The sequence below is a fragment of the Amblyomma mixtum genome, chromosome 1 (genome assembly GCF_055824585.1).
Source record: "Amblyomma mixtum isolate Tamu chromosome 1, ASM5582458v1, whole genome shotgun sequence".
Taxonomy (NCBI): domain Eukaryota; kingdom Metazoa; phylum Arthropoda; class Arachnida; order Ixodida; family Ixodidae; genus Amblyomma; species Amblyomma mixtum.
This window is the reverse complement of record NC_143012.1, coordinates 104,332,152-104,348,052: the sequence shown is the minus strand read 5'-3', so window position 1 is coordinate 104,348,052 and position 15,901 is coordinate 104,332,152. Positions and strand designations below refer to the sequence as shown.

General features: G+C 46.9%; 1 pseudogene; it reads left to right on the top strand.

Moving 5' to 3' along the window:
- Positions 1-2,484: 2,484 nt before the first annotated feature.
- On the top strand, positions 2,485-5,974 carry LOC149367387 (uncharacterized; annotated as a pseudogene).
- Positions 5,975-15,901: the final 9,927 nt, after the last annotated feature.

Here is a 15,901-nt window from a genome sequence, read left to right as displayed (position 1 = left end):
CTCCGTAAGTTAGGAGGGGGTGGAGCGACGAACTTCTCCACCCCGCGTGCGGAAGATGAGGTTAGACTGCTGACCGGCGATAGGGGCCACGCCTGATTAGCCGTTGACCGGAGGCATGAGGCGTATAGGCAAGTTTCTTTAGCAACCCCCTTTACTTGGGCAAGAACACGAACAAACGGTTACAAAACAAACCAAGCAAAATAGAGGTAATGCACAGGCGCGATGCGAACAACAAGCACAAAATCAGAACACAAACACAAACTATTAACAAGAAGAAGGAAAACAACAGGGCGAGAACTATACAGCAAGGTTACACGATTAAAGCAATATACAAAAGAATAGGACGAGAACAGCGACAGAACAAAGAAAAAGAGCAGAGCGAGTGGTGAGAATCGGTGACTTAGCTGCGTAGTGGCAAGGTCCGGTCGCAGGGAGCGTCGGGCTGCGGAAGCGCGGGGTGCTGATGGGGGGGGGGGGGGGGGGGTACGGATACGGGCGAACTTGGGCCCCGGGTTACGCGTCTTCCACGCGTCTTTCGGGGCCGCCGTCGCCGCGCTCTACGCGTCAGACACCGCCTAGGCTCGCTTGCCGACCACTGCCCTGGCTGACCCTACACACGTCGGCACGCACCGAAATCTCTAAACCAACTAACTCGGTCGTGATTTTCCCGCCACCGTGTTCACGTGACAAACCACAAAAAAACAACAAATAAAAGCAAACGAATCCTCTCGGCCCCGTGCACCAACGATATACAGATGTTGAGAAGGGGGGAGAAGAAGCATGAAGAAACTGAAGGGGACGCGAAGGAAAGGTATGGTCCTAACGAGGAGGGATGTTAGCTTCTCAAGGTTGGGACGGGTGCTAGGGCCTTCACCGGCCGCTTCCCGTCCCCCCCTCGTGAAAGCACTCTCTTCCCGGCGATAATACTGAGGAGGGGGGCGGCGTAGTCTTGACCCCCCCAGCGTCGCGAGGGGTCAATTCCCCAGCGGGGGGAGGCAAAGTCATCGCCGCTGCGTCGCGACATGCCCGCATACTACCGGCGCCGTGGCCAGCCGTGGCCACTTTGGTCGGAGAAGAAAGAAGGAAAATAAAGCATGCGCGCACTTTGTGACAGTATTATAACATCCCATCCACATCACTGTCATCAGATAATCGCTCATCTCGCACTGTTGACACGTCGAAAGGCGACAGTGCTTGCTTTCTTGGGTGCTCGGGAAAGCGTAGGCAGTGCTTTCCTGTGAATCGAAAAAATAATAATAAAATAAAATAACAGCAAAGCAATGAAAACGACACTGAAAAGAGATAATAAGAATAGAGATTCACAGTTACTTTGCGAGGACCGCCCAGGCAGCTCCGCTGGATCGTTACAAACAGGTCCTTTGCAATCATGGAATTCTTCTGGTGGCTCTGAACGCGCCTTCATGCGGAGGGTTAAATATTAATTCCATTTCCGACATCAATCTGAATATAAACAAAATGAAAATCACGCGTTTACATAACAGCCAATGACCACTGAACATGCTTGGTATAGGTTTACTAGAATGGAACGAAACTCCGCACAAGTCTAAAGATTCACAGGAGGCACCATCAATGCAGAGTAACCTTAACTTCTTAATCAAGGATAAGGGTGCAGTTGGGCTTAAAACACGCTGAACAGAACTCTTAAAGTCAATGGGTTACTGACCTTAACGCACGCATGTACGCTAGACGGAGTGCTCCAAGGCAGTGATTAATGGTCTCCTGTGTGTTTGTATGCACCACAACTCGCAATTAAAATGCTTAAGTTGAATCACGCCTCGTACAAACAGGTACAGGAACATAAAGCGTTCTCTAGGAGCGCGCCCTCCTGCATATGGTGCCTTAAGGGCAGTAACCCAGTGACTGCTAAGAATTCTGCAATGCATGCATTTTAAATGCAGCTGCACCTTACCCGTTTGAATCCTTGATGCTGAGTGAAGCTCGTGCCCTTGTTAGTCGGAACTTGGATGGAGTTTCCGCACTTTAGAAAGACAGATTTTCGCAAGATGTTCACTTTAAGATATGCGCTAAAGGGAAAAGTACCAAGAGAAGCCAGTCGCTGCACCACTCTTAAAATACAGGAAAAAAAATACAGAAAAAAATACAGAATGCAGAAGTTTACAAAAATACAGAAAAAATACAGAAGTTTTTTTTTTTTTTTATGTCGGAACGAAAGAAACAGCTGCGAGTGGCTAGCAAAAGGAGAGGTTAGAAGGGTAGCCTATGGCATTGTGCTGCACTTTTTTTTTGTATCTGCAACACACAAAATGATACATTACTCTTGGCAATAATACCGAGTGTAAGAGCTGCACTTTTTTCGCAGTTTTGACGAGGAGTGCCTTTTACTCAGTAGCATCATTTTACATCCGAGTTCTTCGGACTATATATACTGAAGGGAAACTTTACTGTTTCATAGATTCTGGTGTTATATCTGCCGTCTACATAAATGTGGCCCTTAAAGGGTCCATGAAAAGTGTGTTCGAGGTTGTCGATAAAATGCTAGCAGTATGTAGAGTACAGGCCAACGAGCATTCATGCCGCGTACAAGACCTCAAAAGCGAGGCGATAAATTAGAATACAATTTTTAAAACTCCCGTTTCCGCGCTAGTTACGTCAGCAGCGGACTGCTAGTATTGTTTCGCGCGCATGGGCAGCCGGCGGAGGGGGCGAGTGCGAGGAGCCGGCGGAGGGGCGCCGACATTTCAGCGTGCAAAAAGCGACGAGAGGGGAGTGAAAGGCGCGAAGACGTGGAAGCTCAAATTTCGACTTCAGATAACTGAACTTCCACAAAACGCATCTCAAAAGTTCTTGCTGGAAGATATTTAGGGTTGTTCGTTTCCGGGTAAAACCCGATTTTACCCTATTTTTTGCACCCCGAACGTGTTCCTAAAGTATCGGGTAAAACCCGATTTTTGCCGATTTCTGAAACAATTGTACCCACGGAATTGCTGTACCTCCAGTTGGCGCGAAGGCGAGAGGCGGCCAAGGCGGCCGACAGACAGACCATCGTTGACTGAAGGCCCCGTGGCGCCATCTAACGTCGGAGTTCCGGGCGAAAGGTGTTTTGTCTATGTTATCTAAGAGCAGTGCCACATTAGTAAAAACTTGTTGTGAAGAGTTTTGCGCCAAAATCTCCACAAAATGGGACTGCACTTTGAAACGGGACGTCTGAGACAAAGAAGAAAACCAGTTGACATTGTGGAAACTATTATCCCTACTCGATCCGTTCCAGAAGCGGCTGCTGAGTAAGTCGATTGATGACTACCGACCTCTCTTTATTTCCGTTATGGACGCTCGCGTCGCGAGGAGTTTAACCAGTACTTGCTGGAAGCAAGCCCAACAAATGAAGATGTTGAAGTGATGGACTATTGGAACGACGCAACAGTCCGTTACCCAAGGCTAGCAAATGCAGCGTTGTAATTGTTGTGCCTAGCTAATGGCAGTTGTGACGTTGAGCGAACGTTCTCTCAGCTAAGGTACCTGCAGAAACCAGGCAGGTCTCGGATGGAAACCGAGACGTGTAGAACGTCGATGACCAGACCTCGTGAATAAAATGTTTCTTTTCTCAAAACTGACCGTTGCCTCTTACTGCGAGTAATAATTACCAAAGAAACGCCAAATTTAGTGAGTACTTTCGTGAAAGCAGCCCAAAATATAGCCCTAATTGTTACCCACCCGTTAAAGCAAATCGAATAAATTATTAGTTTACAAATTTAACCCGATAAAACCGGAATTTCGGAGTTTTTCCACGAAAAACCCGATTTCGCCCCTATTATCAAGCCGAAAAATAACGCCCAATTTTTACCCCCCGAATTTGAAAAAATATAAAACCCGAAAACGAATAACCCTAAAGATACGTGAAAGACATGAGAGCGCAAAACGGGGACACGGACGAGGAAGGGAACAGGACGAGCGCTGCACTTTCAACAGGATTTATTCAGGGAAGAACTTTTAAATAGCCTTTGCCCTTATCCATGCTCTTGTCGCAGACAATCGCCTCTCACAGATACGCATCAAGAAACAGCATTTCACTGTGGCGAAGAACAACTGACGTGTCACTAATACAACTACCACCTCGCTTCTTGATATAGAAGGCTTCCACAAGCTCACGTTCTGTCCTATCTCGGCTTTTCAATAACACTTTGCAATCAGATAGTCGAGGCTTGCAGGCTACACGCTTCTCTTTCGAGCAGGCTTGGCAGTGGTTTGGAAGATGTCCTCTCTTGTTTAATGAATTCTTGTGTTCAAGCAGGCGCTCGTTAAGACAACGTCCGGTTTGTCCAAGGCCTCTTCGGCCCTTTTAAGCCTACCGTAGGCCACGCCAAGCGAGTCTGCAAGATACTCCGGTCCGAACTGTGGTACCAAGTGAGGCTGCTTCAAGATCTTCTACGCGCAGCATGTTACGCCTAAGACCAAGAGTGGCTGGTGGCCATCAGACATCGAGAAAGCAAGAAGCTCGCGGCCCAGACAACAGAGCTTTGGTAGAAGTGCTCTATGAACCAAGTAACGAGACACTTTGAACAACTCAAGAAGGGGGAGACCAAGAATCCAGGACGCCACGATGTGATAGTCTTGGGAGGAGCCGAACTCCCGGAAGGATTAGCAGCAGTCCTAAAGGGAGGACCAAAATTCAGCGTAGAAGCCAAGCTTAAGCCACACGAATGGCTGGCCCTCAACCGACGACTGGCCAACAAAACAACGAAGGAGAACCAGGAAAGGTGCCTCTTGGACGGCGTCGACACCCTCACCAGGTCAGTCAGGGATCCAAACCCTCCCAGCCATCGAGCTGATCCCACGGCGAAGGTCGTTTCGTTTTTTAGAGCGAAAGATCAGCTCGTGCAGGCAGACAAAGAAGGCGGTTTTGTTGTAATGCCGTCCGGTTTATTCAACGAAAGGCAATAGAAGCAGTGAAGAAGAATTTCAGGTCCGTGAAAGTGAAGACGACGCAAATGAAAAAAGATGCAGTGTCGTTGTGTGAGGAGCTGCAACTGCATACACTAGCCAGGGCCATCAACAAGTCTGAAAAGAACAGCCTTTCGGTTTTTTTCGCCGCCAAAACACACAAGCGGGAAATGCCTTTCCGGACTATAGTAAGCGAAAAGGACACTTGGCAACGACAAATCAGCAAATTTTTGCTCAAGCACCTGAAGACTTTGGAAGTAGAAGACCCCTTTGCAGCTAAGAACTCGGATGACGTGATAGCCTTCCTTCAGACTCATAGGAACATAAGCTCTGGTTTTTCTATTGATGTAGAAGATCTTTTCTACTCTGTTCCGCATGCACATCTCTATTCTGCAGTGCGTAATTGCATTGACAGAAATGGAACCACGGCTTTTCAAAACGCTACCGGTTTGAATGTGGACAATTTTTTGTCATTACTTGAAGTTTATCTCAAGGCCGCTTTTATTGACTTTGATGACCAAACGTATCTACAAAAAAGGGGCATTTGTATTGGCTCGTGTGTCGCCCCGGTACTCTGTAATATGTTTTTATCGGAAATTGACCGCTCCTGGAGTAAAGAACTTGACACGGATTGTATAGTCCACGTTTTTAGATATGTAGACGATTACCTGGTCCTTTTGGCAGATAACGATTTTACTTTTGACGAAGCAGTAGCTGATGTTTTATGTACGCTTGGTCGGAATAGCATGGGTCTCACCTTCACACACGAACCGCCTAGCAGTAATAACAAATTAGTTTTTAGATCTCACCCTAACCTTTCACCCTTCACACGTTTGCTGGCAGTACTGTCCACGCGCAAAGAAAGATTTGTTGCCTTTCCATTAGAACCATTCTGAGACCGTTAAGAGGGCTATCGCTTCCCAGTGCTTAGCTTCCGCACTAAAGAAGTCTTGCCACCATGCCATGCACGCAAGCTATGCTTCCCAGGTGTCAAGGCTGCAGAAAGCAAGCTTCCCGGCTTCCCTGGTTCTCTCCGTGGCGCAGACCTTGCTGAAAAAGCTGAAGGGCAGCAAGGAAAACAACCGACCTCAAGAGAAAAAGCGGGCAAGGCCGGAAGTTGTACCTTACGTACACCACACTTCTCACAACCTCAAGAAGGTGGCCAATAAGTATGGCGTCGATGTGGTATTTTCAGCGCCGGGAAAACTCGCCGGAATGTGTTCACGCATTGGAAGAAAAAAGTACAAGAGTGCACCATCAGACACCGAATGCACATGTTGGCTGCAAGAAAATAGTAGTCTATGAGTTCCCGCTTACATGCGGCAAGGTGTACGTTGGACAAACCGGACGTTGTCTTAACGAGCGCCTGCTTGAACACAAGAATTCATTAAACAAGAGAGGACATCTTCCAGACCACTGCCAAGCCTGCTCGAAAGAGAAGCGTGTAGCCTGCAAGCCTCGAATATCTGATTGCAAAGTGCTATTGAAAAGCCTAGATAGGACAGAACGTGAGCTTGTGGAAGCCTTCTATATCAAGAAGCGAGGTGATAGTTGTATTAGTGACACGTCAGTTGTTCTTCGCCACAGTGAAATGCTGTTTCTTGATGCGTATCTGTGAGAGGCGATTGTCTGCGATCAACAGCATGGATAAGGGCAAGGGCTATTTAAACGTTCTTCCCTGAATAAATCCTGTTGAAAGTGCAGCGCTCGTCCTGTTCCCGTCCTCGTCCGTGTCCCCGTTTTGCGCTCTCATGTCTTTCATGAATATGCACCAACAAGCCCAGCTTCAAGTACTCCTTAACCCTAAAGATATTTTTAAAGCGGTGTCCTTTAGCATCCTAGGCGCATTGCATCTTTCTTGAGACCCCCATTCAGAGCCCCTTTTAACTAGATACTACGATACCTATGCCATGCTTTACACAAAAAAAAGGTACCTCTGTTACTGATAGCAGGCTCAATATAATGTGTGGAATCAAGGGCGGTTGAAAAAATTTAGTAACTGACGTATATATAGAAGAAGCTGCTTATGCTGGGACTAGATTAAACCCGTCAACATGGATTAATAACATCAGATTTTTTGCTGCCGAAATCTGTCACAACTCCCTACTACCAGATGCTTATGCCTCAATACATCTATTGCATAGCATTTTCTGGATAGATGCTGTCCATACAGAGGTTGCGCATGACATATTATGCGCGTACATTGGACCAGGTGACGATAAGGCATTAGGAAAATTCCCAGGCTTTCACCGTGCTTCTGGTCTCGAACATGGCAGGCGCCATGACATCCATGCAACACATCTATAATGTGAATGTACTGTACTGAATTATGCTGAACGCGCCTGAACTACGATGAACGCGCCTCATGTTGCCTGCATGGCAGACGAAGAAGTTGAAGACGAAGTGCCGGCGCGTGGCTCCTGCTCTCTGGCTGTCTGGACTAAATTCTGCTGCCGGCCGCTCAGCTGTTTCGTGAACTGTTTCACCGAGTTCACTAGTGCACGAACCCCCTTTCAGTACAAACTACAAGTTACATATTGTGTCAGGCAACCTCGGTGCTTGTAGCACTGGTTCCGGAGTTACACTCGAAATGGGCAGCTCAGGGGGTGTCGCTGCTGTTCGCGCCAGAGTACCTGTACATTTGCTGCACCAAAAAGATATAAAAAAAACTTAAGAAAATTGCCAGTTGTGCACTGAATTAACAACAAATGGCTTCGAAAACAATCAGTACTCATTGCACTGTATTCTTCGGACTAAAAAGATCATGTTTACATTTCACAGCATCCAATGTCTCGACTAGCTTTCGTTACAGCTTTGTATTAAAAGCTTGCAACTCCTTAATCTCTTCCTGCTGCTCACCAACTCTCTTCTCAAGGGGAGCCACCTTTTACTCCTCGTCACCTTTGTCATTTTCTGAGCAAAGCATTTTCTTTTTTGTGGCAAGCATTTGTAACAAATTATTGCGAGGACCTTCACGCGTTTCTTTTTGGTGCCTGAAAGGAAGAGCAAGCAACATCACACCAATAATACGACAATCATCCTCCGCAGTGGAAAGAAACCGTAACACTGCGAAAGGGCATCAACTTGTAGACATGCTTACCTGCAATAGAACATCGCAGCCACTTTCTTCGCTGTCAGTACTGCTTAGGATTCATCGCACACTGACCCGCCTACTTAACAACTTGTCCTCAAGGTCTTCCTCGGTCTCTGAAAAAATGGCATGTAAAATTCCGGGGAGGGGGGGGGGGGGGGCACTTGGTTGACCTTAAGTGCGGTGAGCCGAAAGCCTTAAGCACGGTGTTGCTGCTTGTGGCACTGATGTGTGGTTAAGATGTTAAGCTTCGCCTCTAAGAGTGGAACGCGGCAGCGTCTTGCAACGCTGCCAGGGAGTCCACAGAACGCCATCGCTCGTTCGGCTGTACGCCTTGCTCGTGGGTAAACTGGTTTTTGAGGAAGGGAAATGTATCTGTCTCGCATATCTCGGTGGACACCTGAACCTCGCCGAAAGGGAACGGAGGAAGATGGGAGTGAACGAAGACACCGTATTAGTTAGACGCACCTTTATTCATTCCAAACCATCATGTTGGCATGGCGGAGTGGTTAGCGTGCTCGACTCCCACTCCGGAGACCCTGGTTCGATTCCCCAACTCGACCAATTTCCTACTCGGTTTTATTTACCTTTCTGGTGTGATTAGAAAGGTTAGTTAGGTTGCCTGGTTAATTGACTAATTAAGTAAACTCAATCCCACTTACTTGGAGCCTCACCATACCATCCCTTTAATTGGTTACATGGTTACTAGCCAAACAACAATTGGCCCCGTTTGAAATTCGTGCACTGTGATGTTACGACTATTTCGACCGATTGAAAAGCGTGACATTTCTGTCGACAACTCCTGCTTACAACGATGAGGCATTAAAGGCTTCCGCCTTAATATGTTATACTGGTACTGTACCAGCACAACGCAGAGGTTAACAACACAAGGAGTATTCGATCACTAATGAGTTCTCAGCGCTAAACACAGCACACGAAACGAATGGTAGCTGGTGCCCAAATGCAATGACGCAGACCGCAGCCTGTGCTCTACTGCCTCTAAGTCATTGTGTGCTATGTTTTTACCCTCATTTAGGTCTGGTTTTTACTCGTCATGAGTGCACTTCAATTGGAGTCCACGTGCACAATCGCTTTCTTTGCTCGACGCAGCAGCGAGGCCAAAATGGCGCCGCGGCGATGCGCGCTCGGATCGCTGGCGAAAGGCGACGAACGCGCAGAAGCTGTCGAAGGGGAACAAAAAAATGGCTGAGGCTTAACTTGGTTAAGCCTGGAGAATGCGAAGCATCTTCGTGTCGTGTAATTTGGAGGCGCACAACCACAGCGACGGCGCAAGGTGGGCCCCCGTTTCTCCACTGCCGTGACGTCAACAAGTCACGTGGTGTGGCATCATCGTGTCACGTGATTTGGAGGCGCACAACCACAGCGCCGGCGCGAGGTGGGCCCCCGTTTCTCCACTGTCGTGACGTCATCGTGTCACGTGGTGTGACGTCATGTATCACGTGATTTGGGGGCGCACAACCACAGCGACGGCGCGAGGTGGGCCCCGGTTTCTCCACTGTCGTGACGTCATCGTGTCACGTGGTGTGACGTCATGTATCACGTGATTTGGAGGCGCACAACCACAGCGACGGCGCGAGGTGGGCCCCCGTTTCTCTACTGTCGTGACGTCATCGTGTCACGTGGTGTGACGTCATGTATCACGTGATTTGGAGGCGCATAACCACGGTGAAGGGCTGAAGTGGTAGCTAAAGTAGTATGCTTCGCATAAAAGGCGGGAAAGCTGCGTCCCACATACGCCGGTCGTTTTTAATGCAGATGAACACTTAGCTGAAGCTCCTTTTATGCAGGACACATAAAAGGCCGGTGTGCAAGACATGCATGCATGCTTGCACACAAAATGCCAAACAAGTGGCTAAAGGCTTGCATTGATATATGGGAGGCAGCGCAAAAAGGCAGCGAAGAACACAAAGGTGGACAGAATTATAGGGGCAGAAACAAGCCCAAACAACAACTCTAGTGCGGCTCGGCTGAGGCTTACCTCCAACAAGCAGAATTCGGTTGCGATAGCATTCTGATTCCCCGTCCTCATCGGTCCATTTCACCATATAAAACGTGCTCAAAAAGTCGTCATCGGGCTTGAAGCTCTTGATGTCTTCTGTTTTTACTATAGTACATCTGCGGTCGTCCTAGCAACGCACGTATGCATGTGTTATTATTGTATGCATGAAGTTCACGTTCCACTGGCAACACACAACATAAACATCGGACAAGCAGATCCGAGATGCATGCACGCACTGCACGAGGCAGGGCATAGCCTAGATAAAAAAGTTCCAACTGGTCCTAGCTAGTGCCAGCTGGAACCAGTTCAACAGTTTTATAGAACAATCCTCAGTTAGGACCCACTGCAAACTGGTCCCAACTGGGACCAGTTGCCAGCTGCTTATGGTTATTACTGGTGCTGCTTTTGCCGCAGTGCACCGAGGATGGTCAAAAGCCGCTCAAAAGGTAGGCAGTGACCCAGCTGCCTCAGCACATACTGCCCACAACATGAAAAGTGTCAAAACCATTTATTAACATGCACTTAGGTGCTTCTGAGTTTCTAGAGGAGAGATTTTCTCACATTATGAATCTTCTTGGTCAGGAATCCTGGGATAATGGCCACAGTTCCTTCCTCGTCAACGCCTGTTTGCGAGCCCCACTGCCTGACTAGCTAAAAATTACAGAAAAAATGAAATTTTGAAGTCAACGTGCACATTTTACACGAGTCTTGCTGGCATATGCTTACCCAAACTTAATAGTTGAAGAGACAGCAACTTGAGGAAATGCAATATTCCAGCTATACATTCGATAAAAATTGTCACACAAGGCGTAAATGCAGCCGCGAGTTACGAATACAGTTTGAATTGCCTGCCAAATTTTGCAGAGGAAAGGGAAACTGGGGATTGTAGAATTAAAAATACTACAGGCAAGGATATCCAATCTATTATGGTTAACAATGTACGATGCAGCATGCGTGGTAAAATGAGCCAAACAATTCAAAATGAACAGCCATACTTCTTGTAGAAGTGAACAATCGCAGTCATACATTGCCCGACTAGTGCACTGCCCAGTGGACAGGCAACACTTAAGGTTCTGAGCTCAAGGTCAGATGTGACGCTTTCTGAGGTCATTCACAATTATGACGGACTTCAGAAACCAATCAGCGCCGGCTGTTAGATCTGTGTGAAGACTATTATTCACTGCAACGTGCAGTTCATGAATAGCCAGAAAATATTAAGACTGCAAATCTGTTCTAAAACTCTCCCAGTACCTTCAATCACAGCAATGTTTTCGGGTGTCTGGGCCTGCTTTGCTGGCTGCCCCCGGGCTCTTTCTGTGAGTGCCACAGAGCCACTAACTGAGCATTCAGCCAGCACGTCACTCGTCCTAATGGCCTTGGATCAATGGTATTTCCAGACCAATGTTGCATTCTTCGGACTTACCACAATGTTTTTTTGTTAGGTCAAACTATCAAAGAAATGCACCATAATTTTGCATAAGCTTTGAAGGACTGTTACGAATATCTATCATGAGTCAACAAGTGGTCTGTAAAGTCAAGAAATATGCCTTGCCAGGTACGGGTTGACCATGTGTAATATTCTATTTTCTTCAAATTTAGACAGCGATAACTTATTAGACGAATACATAAATAGACATCACATGACGGGCGTTGACAGCGCCCATCCTGTCATGTCTATCTGTGTATTCGTTGAAGAAACGAAAATGCTTCACCAACTAGCCCCGTCTATGTATAATATTGCACATGCACAGCAACGTGAGCCGGCATGGTGGCTAAGTGGTTAATTAAGGCACTCAGCTGTCGATCCAGAGGACCTGGGGTCTGATGGAGACGAAACGCAAAACATGCCCGTGTGCTGCCAGTACATCCAGAGCCCTTCACTGCGGTCATCGCCCATTTATCCGTATGAAACGTTAAACCCTATAATTTGCAGTATATTTCTGCATTTTGCATGCCAATACCACTGAGTTCATTTTGACTTGGCAAGGTATCTAACAGAAGTGCCAATTATACTGAAGATAAAATCTTGTCGTCATAAACATCCTGTCAATGCTTTCATTTCAGCAGTGAGTTATCAGTTGAGATTAGTCAGTTCGTTTTTCCATATTTCTCATTCTTGTGCACACCAAAAGTATACATACACAGAAAACAATGCCCGTCAGTTTGACTTGTGCTGTCACAATTGATAGACCACTGTTCATAGCATTACTGAAATACAACAGAATTTCCCTTTATTTGCCCTTTTAATGAAACACAAGAAACTTGCGTACCAAGGCTACATACGGTAACAGCAGACATGCACATCTGGAAGAAAATATTTTTCGTAGCAACTCCAATAAATGTACACTGCAGAGGTCTGTAGTGTATATGCTCATATACAAGCTCTTCATATGAGTGAAATGACTCATCATCCCCTGATGAGCTTGACGTTGAGTACAGCCTCTTTGGCTCTGAGAATGCAAAATAAACAATCGATATACGTTGTGCCATCAGCCCTACAATTATTGATATTGCCACACTCCTGGACATTCTCGTGGCGCCGTCTCCTGGCCGAACTGTCTTAACCGCCATTCTGGCTAGCCTTAGCCATGGTGGGGGGCGGGGCTTCTTCGTCGTCTCTTCTTCGGGTTCCGCTCGGGAGTTCGCTGCTACCTGGCGCTGTTCAGTAAAACGTGACCTGGCTGTCCCGACTGTATAGCCGTGACAATATATTGCTTACCTGCCCCCGGATGGATGAATCAGAAGGCGACACTTCCTTCTCCTGTGCACTATTGAAGTGCTTCAGCAAGATTGCGTTATAAGCAGCAGCACTCCTGCTGCTGGCTATCACTTGCTTCTTTTTGGTGGCAACGTAATGCAGAGAGGAGGCACATTGACACTACAGATCAGAAGAGAATAATAGGAGTAAGCTGAGGCTATTGAATATTTTCATCATTACATGAAGCTTCTACTCCACTGCAGCTGGTGAGCATACCAGCTTTTCCTTTTGGCTTTGACTTGACTTCAAATCTCCGGCACCTTCTTGAACTCTGATTTTGGGGCATTGTTACTCTTTTTGCCAACATTCTTTCAGTGTGTGCATCGCAGGTTTCTGCGCGAATTGTGAAACAGATGGAATATATTACCACCTGCCAAAAACGCCAACTTGAGTAGCCATGGCAGTTCGACTCGCGGGGTGCATCAAATTAAGCTAACTAGTCTGCACACGCATCTGCGCTAGCTTTAAACTCACGCCACGTGAAACAGCAACGAAAACAAGCCAACCTAAATAAAGCAGACCAGGTCTTTTGCTTTATATTTGCTTGGCCCACGTTATCCACTTCGATGTCTGTGTTTTTGCAGCCGATATGTATTTTTATATTCCGATCACCATTATAACCCTAATTTCACTTCTCTATTAAATAAGGACTTCATACCATTAAGCATGCTTTGGCTGGGTCTAACCAGCGCTAATCGTGTTTGACACCCTATCGCAGCGCGAATTAAGTTCCTGCCGCTGCTGGCTGCTGCGCTTGACTAAAATAACAATCCGCTCAGGCAATCAATCGGACGCCAAAGCGCGCTGAATATCTGATTCTGTCTATGCCAGTACGATAAACACGTCACATAGTGTGTACAGTACGTGGTGTCTGCATTCCAAACGGTGGGCTATGGTGGACGCCATTGTGGAGTCCTCGGACTGATTTATACTACCTGGGATTGGTAGTTGAACAAAGACTGGCATCGCACCGCACAGAGGCGTTTTTGCATTTCGCCTTAAAAGAAATGCCGCCGCAGGAGGGATTCGCGATTTTAGAATCAGTAATCGAACGCCAACTCACTGTCAGAGTGCTGGGTCTTGACAATAGGTTACAACTTACCGGATAGTAAGAGGGCCTGCGTTACAAAGTAGTGTCTTCTCCGTCCCCTTCCTTAACTATCAAGAGGACCGAGTAGACAGACTTGTCGAAATGCTCTGTTGTTGTCGGGCGAAAGTCTTCAATATCGGACGCTGGCAGCACGTGCGGCTTGTTGTCGATATCCGTGAGGAATCTAATTGGTGCAAACATTGCGCAAAGAATCTAAAACATAGATGCTGCTCAGAATATGTTAGGAAAAGCACTAGGCCCAACAACAAAGAGACAATAAACAATCGTGGTTTCCGGCAACACGAAAATTGTGCTGGGGAGCCAGTGCGGCCAGTGACAGCGATGGCGATGGCTACCGCTCGTTGTGTCCGGGTTTCAACGCGGTCTACCGACGCCAGAAAAAATGCGAGATGTCGCATCAAATGCGCAAAAAATACGACGAGATAAGTACTTTAGGAGTTTGTCGTGATGTTTTGCAGCAACCGTTCCCAACTAGAACCAGCTTAAGTCCCAGTGAATACCGGTTCGTCCCAACTGGAAATCGCTGGCCATCATTTGGGGCCAGCAGACAACAAGCAGGAAATTAGCGGGCGCCAGATTGATTTCATTCATGTGGGAGGGTCAGCCGGGCTCCGATGGAAGAGACTGTAATTACCACCCTAACCACTGACCAGTTTACAGTGATGTTAGCTTAATCGCTCTCACTGCTTCTTCATACCAAAAATGTCAATTTTTAATCAGTATTTTATAATGCCTTTTATTTCCTCAAAAATAACCTTTTTTATCGCACTTCTGATTAGACATCCCACTTCTTACTAAACACAAGGATAAGCTTACACGAGAGATTATCGAGGTATCTGAGATCATGAAGCTGGGTGCGAATTGTGTCAGCACTTTTTCCGTTGCCATCTCGTTGAAAGAGCGTAACTTTCTGATATCAAATGATTGATGTACATGCGATACATCTGCATGCGCATAGTGACTGGGTTAGATAATTTCCGCTCTTCTCTGTTTTTTTTTGTTTTTTCTAAGGTGCAAATGTGTATATATAAGCGGTTAGCATCCGGAAAAAACGTTTGTTGTCATTTGAGCGCTGTGTTCGTCCCTTTCTTCCCTTTCGCCCTGGGCCCTTGCGCTGCTTCACTCCATATTAAGAAAATACGTCTATTTAAGTCAGGCAGTGACAGCTCATCCGGATCATAAGAGGAAAATAACCAGGAATAAGAATAGGGCGGAGCGCTCATGGCAAGTTCTCGAAGAACATGAATTTCAGTTTACCAATATCCCATAACAGAGAACAGTGTACAACAACAGTATCTTACTGGTACTCATCTATGGGGCATAAACGTGGAGGCTAACAAAGAGGGTTCAGCTTAAGTTAAGGACAACGGCAGCGAGCTATGGAAAGAAAAGTGATAGGTTTAACGTTAAGAGATCGGAAGCGAGTGGAGTGGGTGAGGGAACAAGCGCTGGTTAATGACATCCTAGTTGAAATCAAGAGGAAGAAATGGGCTTGGGCAGGGCATATAATGCGAAGGCAATATAACCGCTGTCCTTAAGGGTAACGGAGTCGATTCCCAGAGAAGGCAAACGTAGCAGTAGGCGGCAGAAAGTTAGGTGGGCAGATGAGCTTAAAAAGTTTGCGGGGTTACGGTGGCCGCAACTGGCAAAGGACAGGGTTAATTGCAGAGACATGGGAGATGTGCTTGCCCTGAGGTGGGCGTAGTCATGCTGATGATGGCGATGATGATGACATTGCACAGTACACGGGCCTCTAAAATTTCGCCTCCAAAGATATTCGACCACCACGGCCGAGATCGAAACCGCGTCTTTCTAGTCAGCAGCCGAGCCCCATAACCATTGAGCCCCCACGGCGGACTTTATACATCTTTAGAAGCCGAAAAGTTCTCCATGATGCCTTGGTGAAGATATCGGCAAGTTTCATTGCAGGGCGGAACTTCATGGTTTGTTTTTGAAGTGCATGCAGATTGATGCAAATTTCTTCGAAGGAGTAATCGGGCA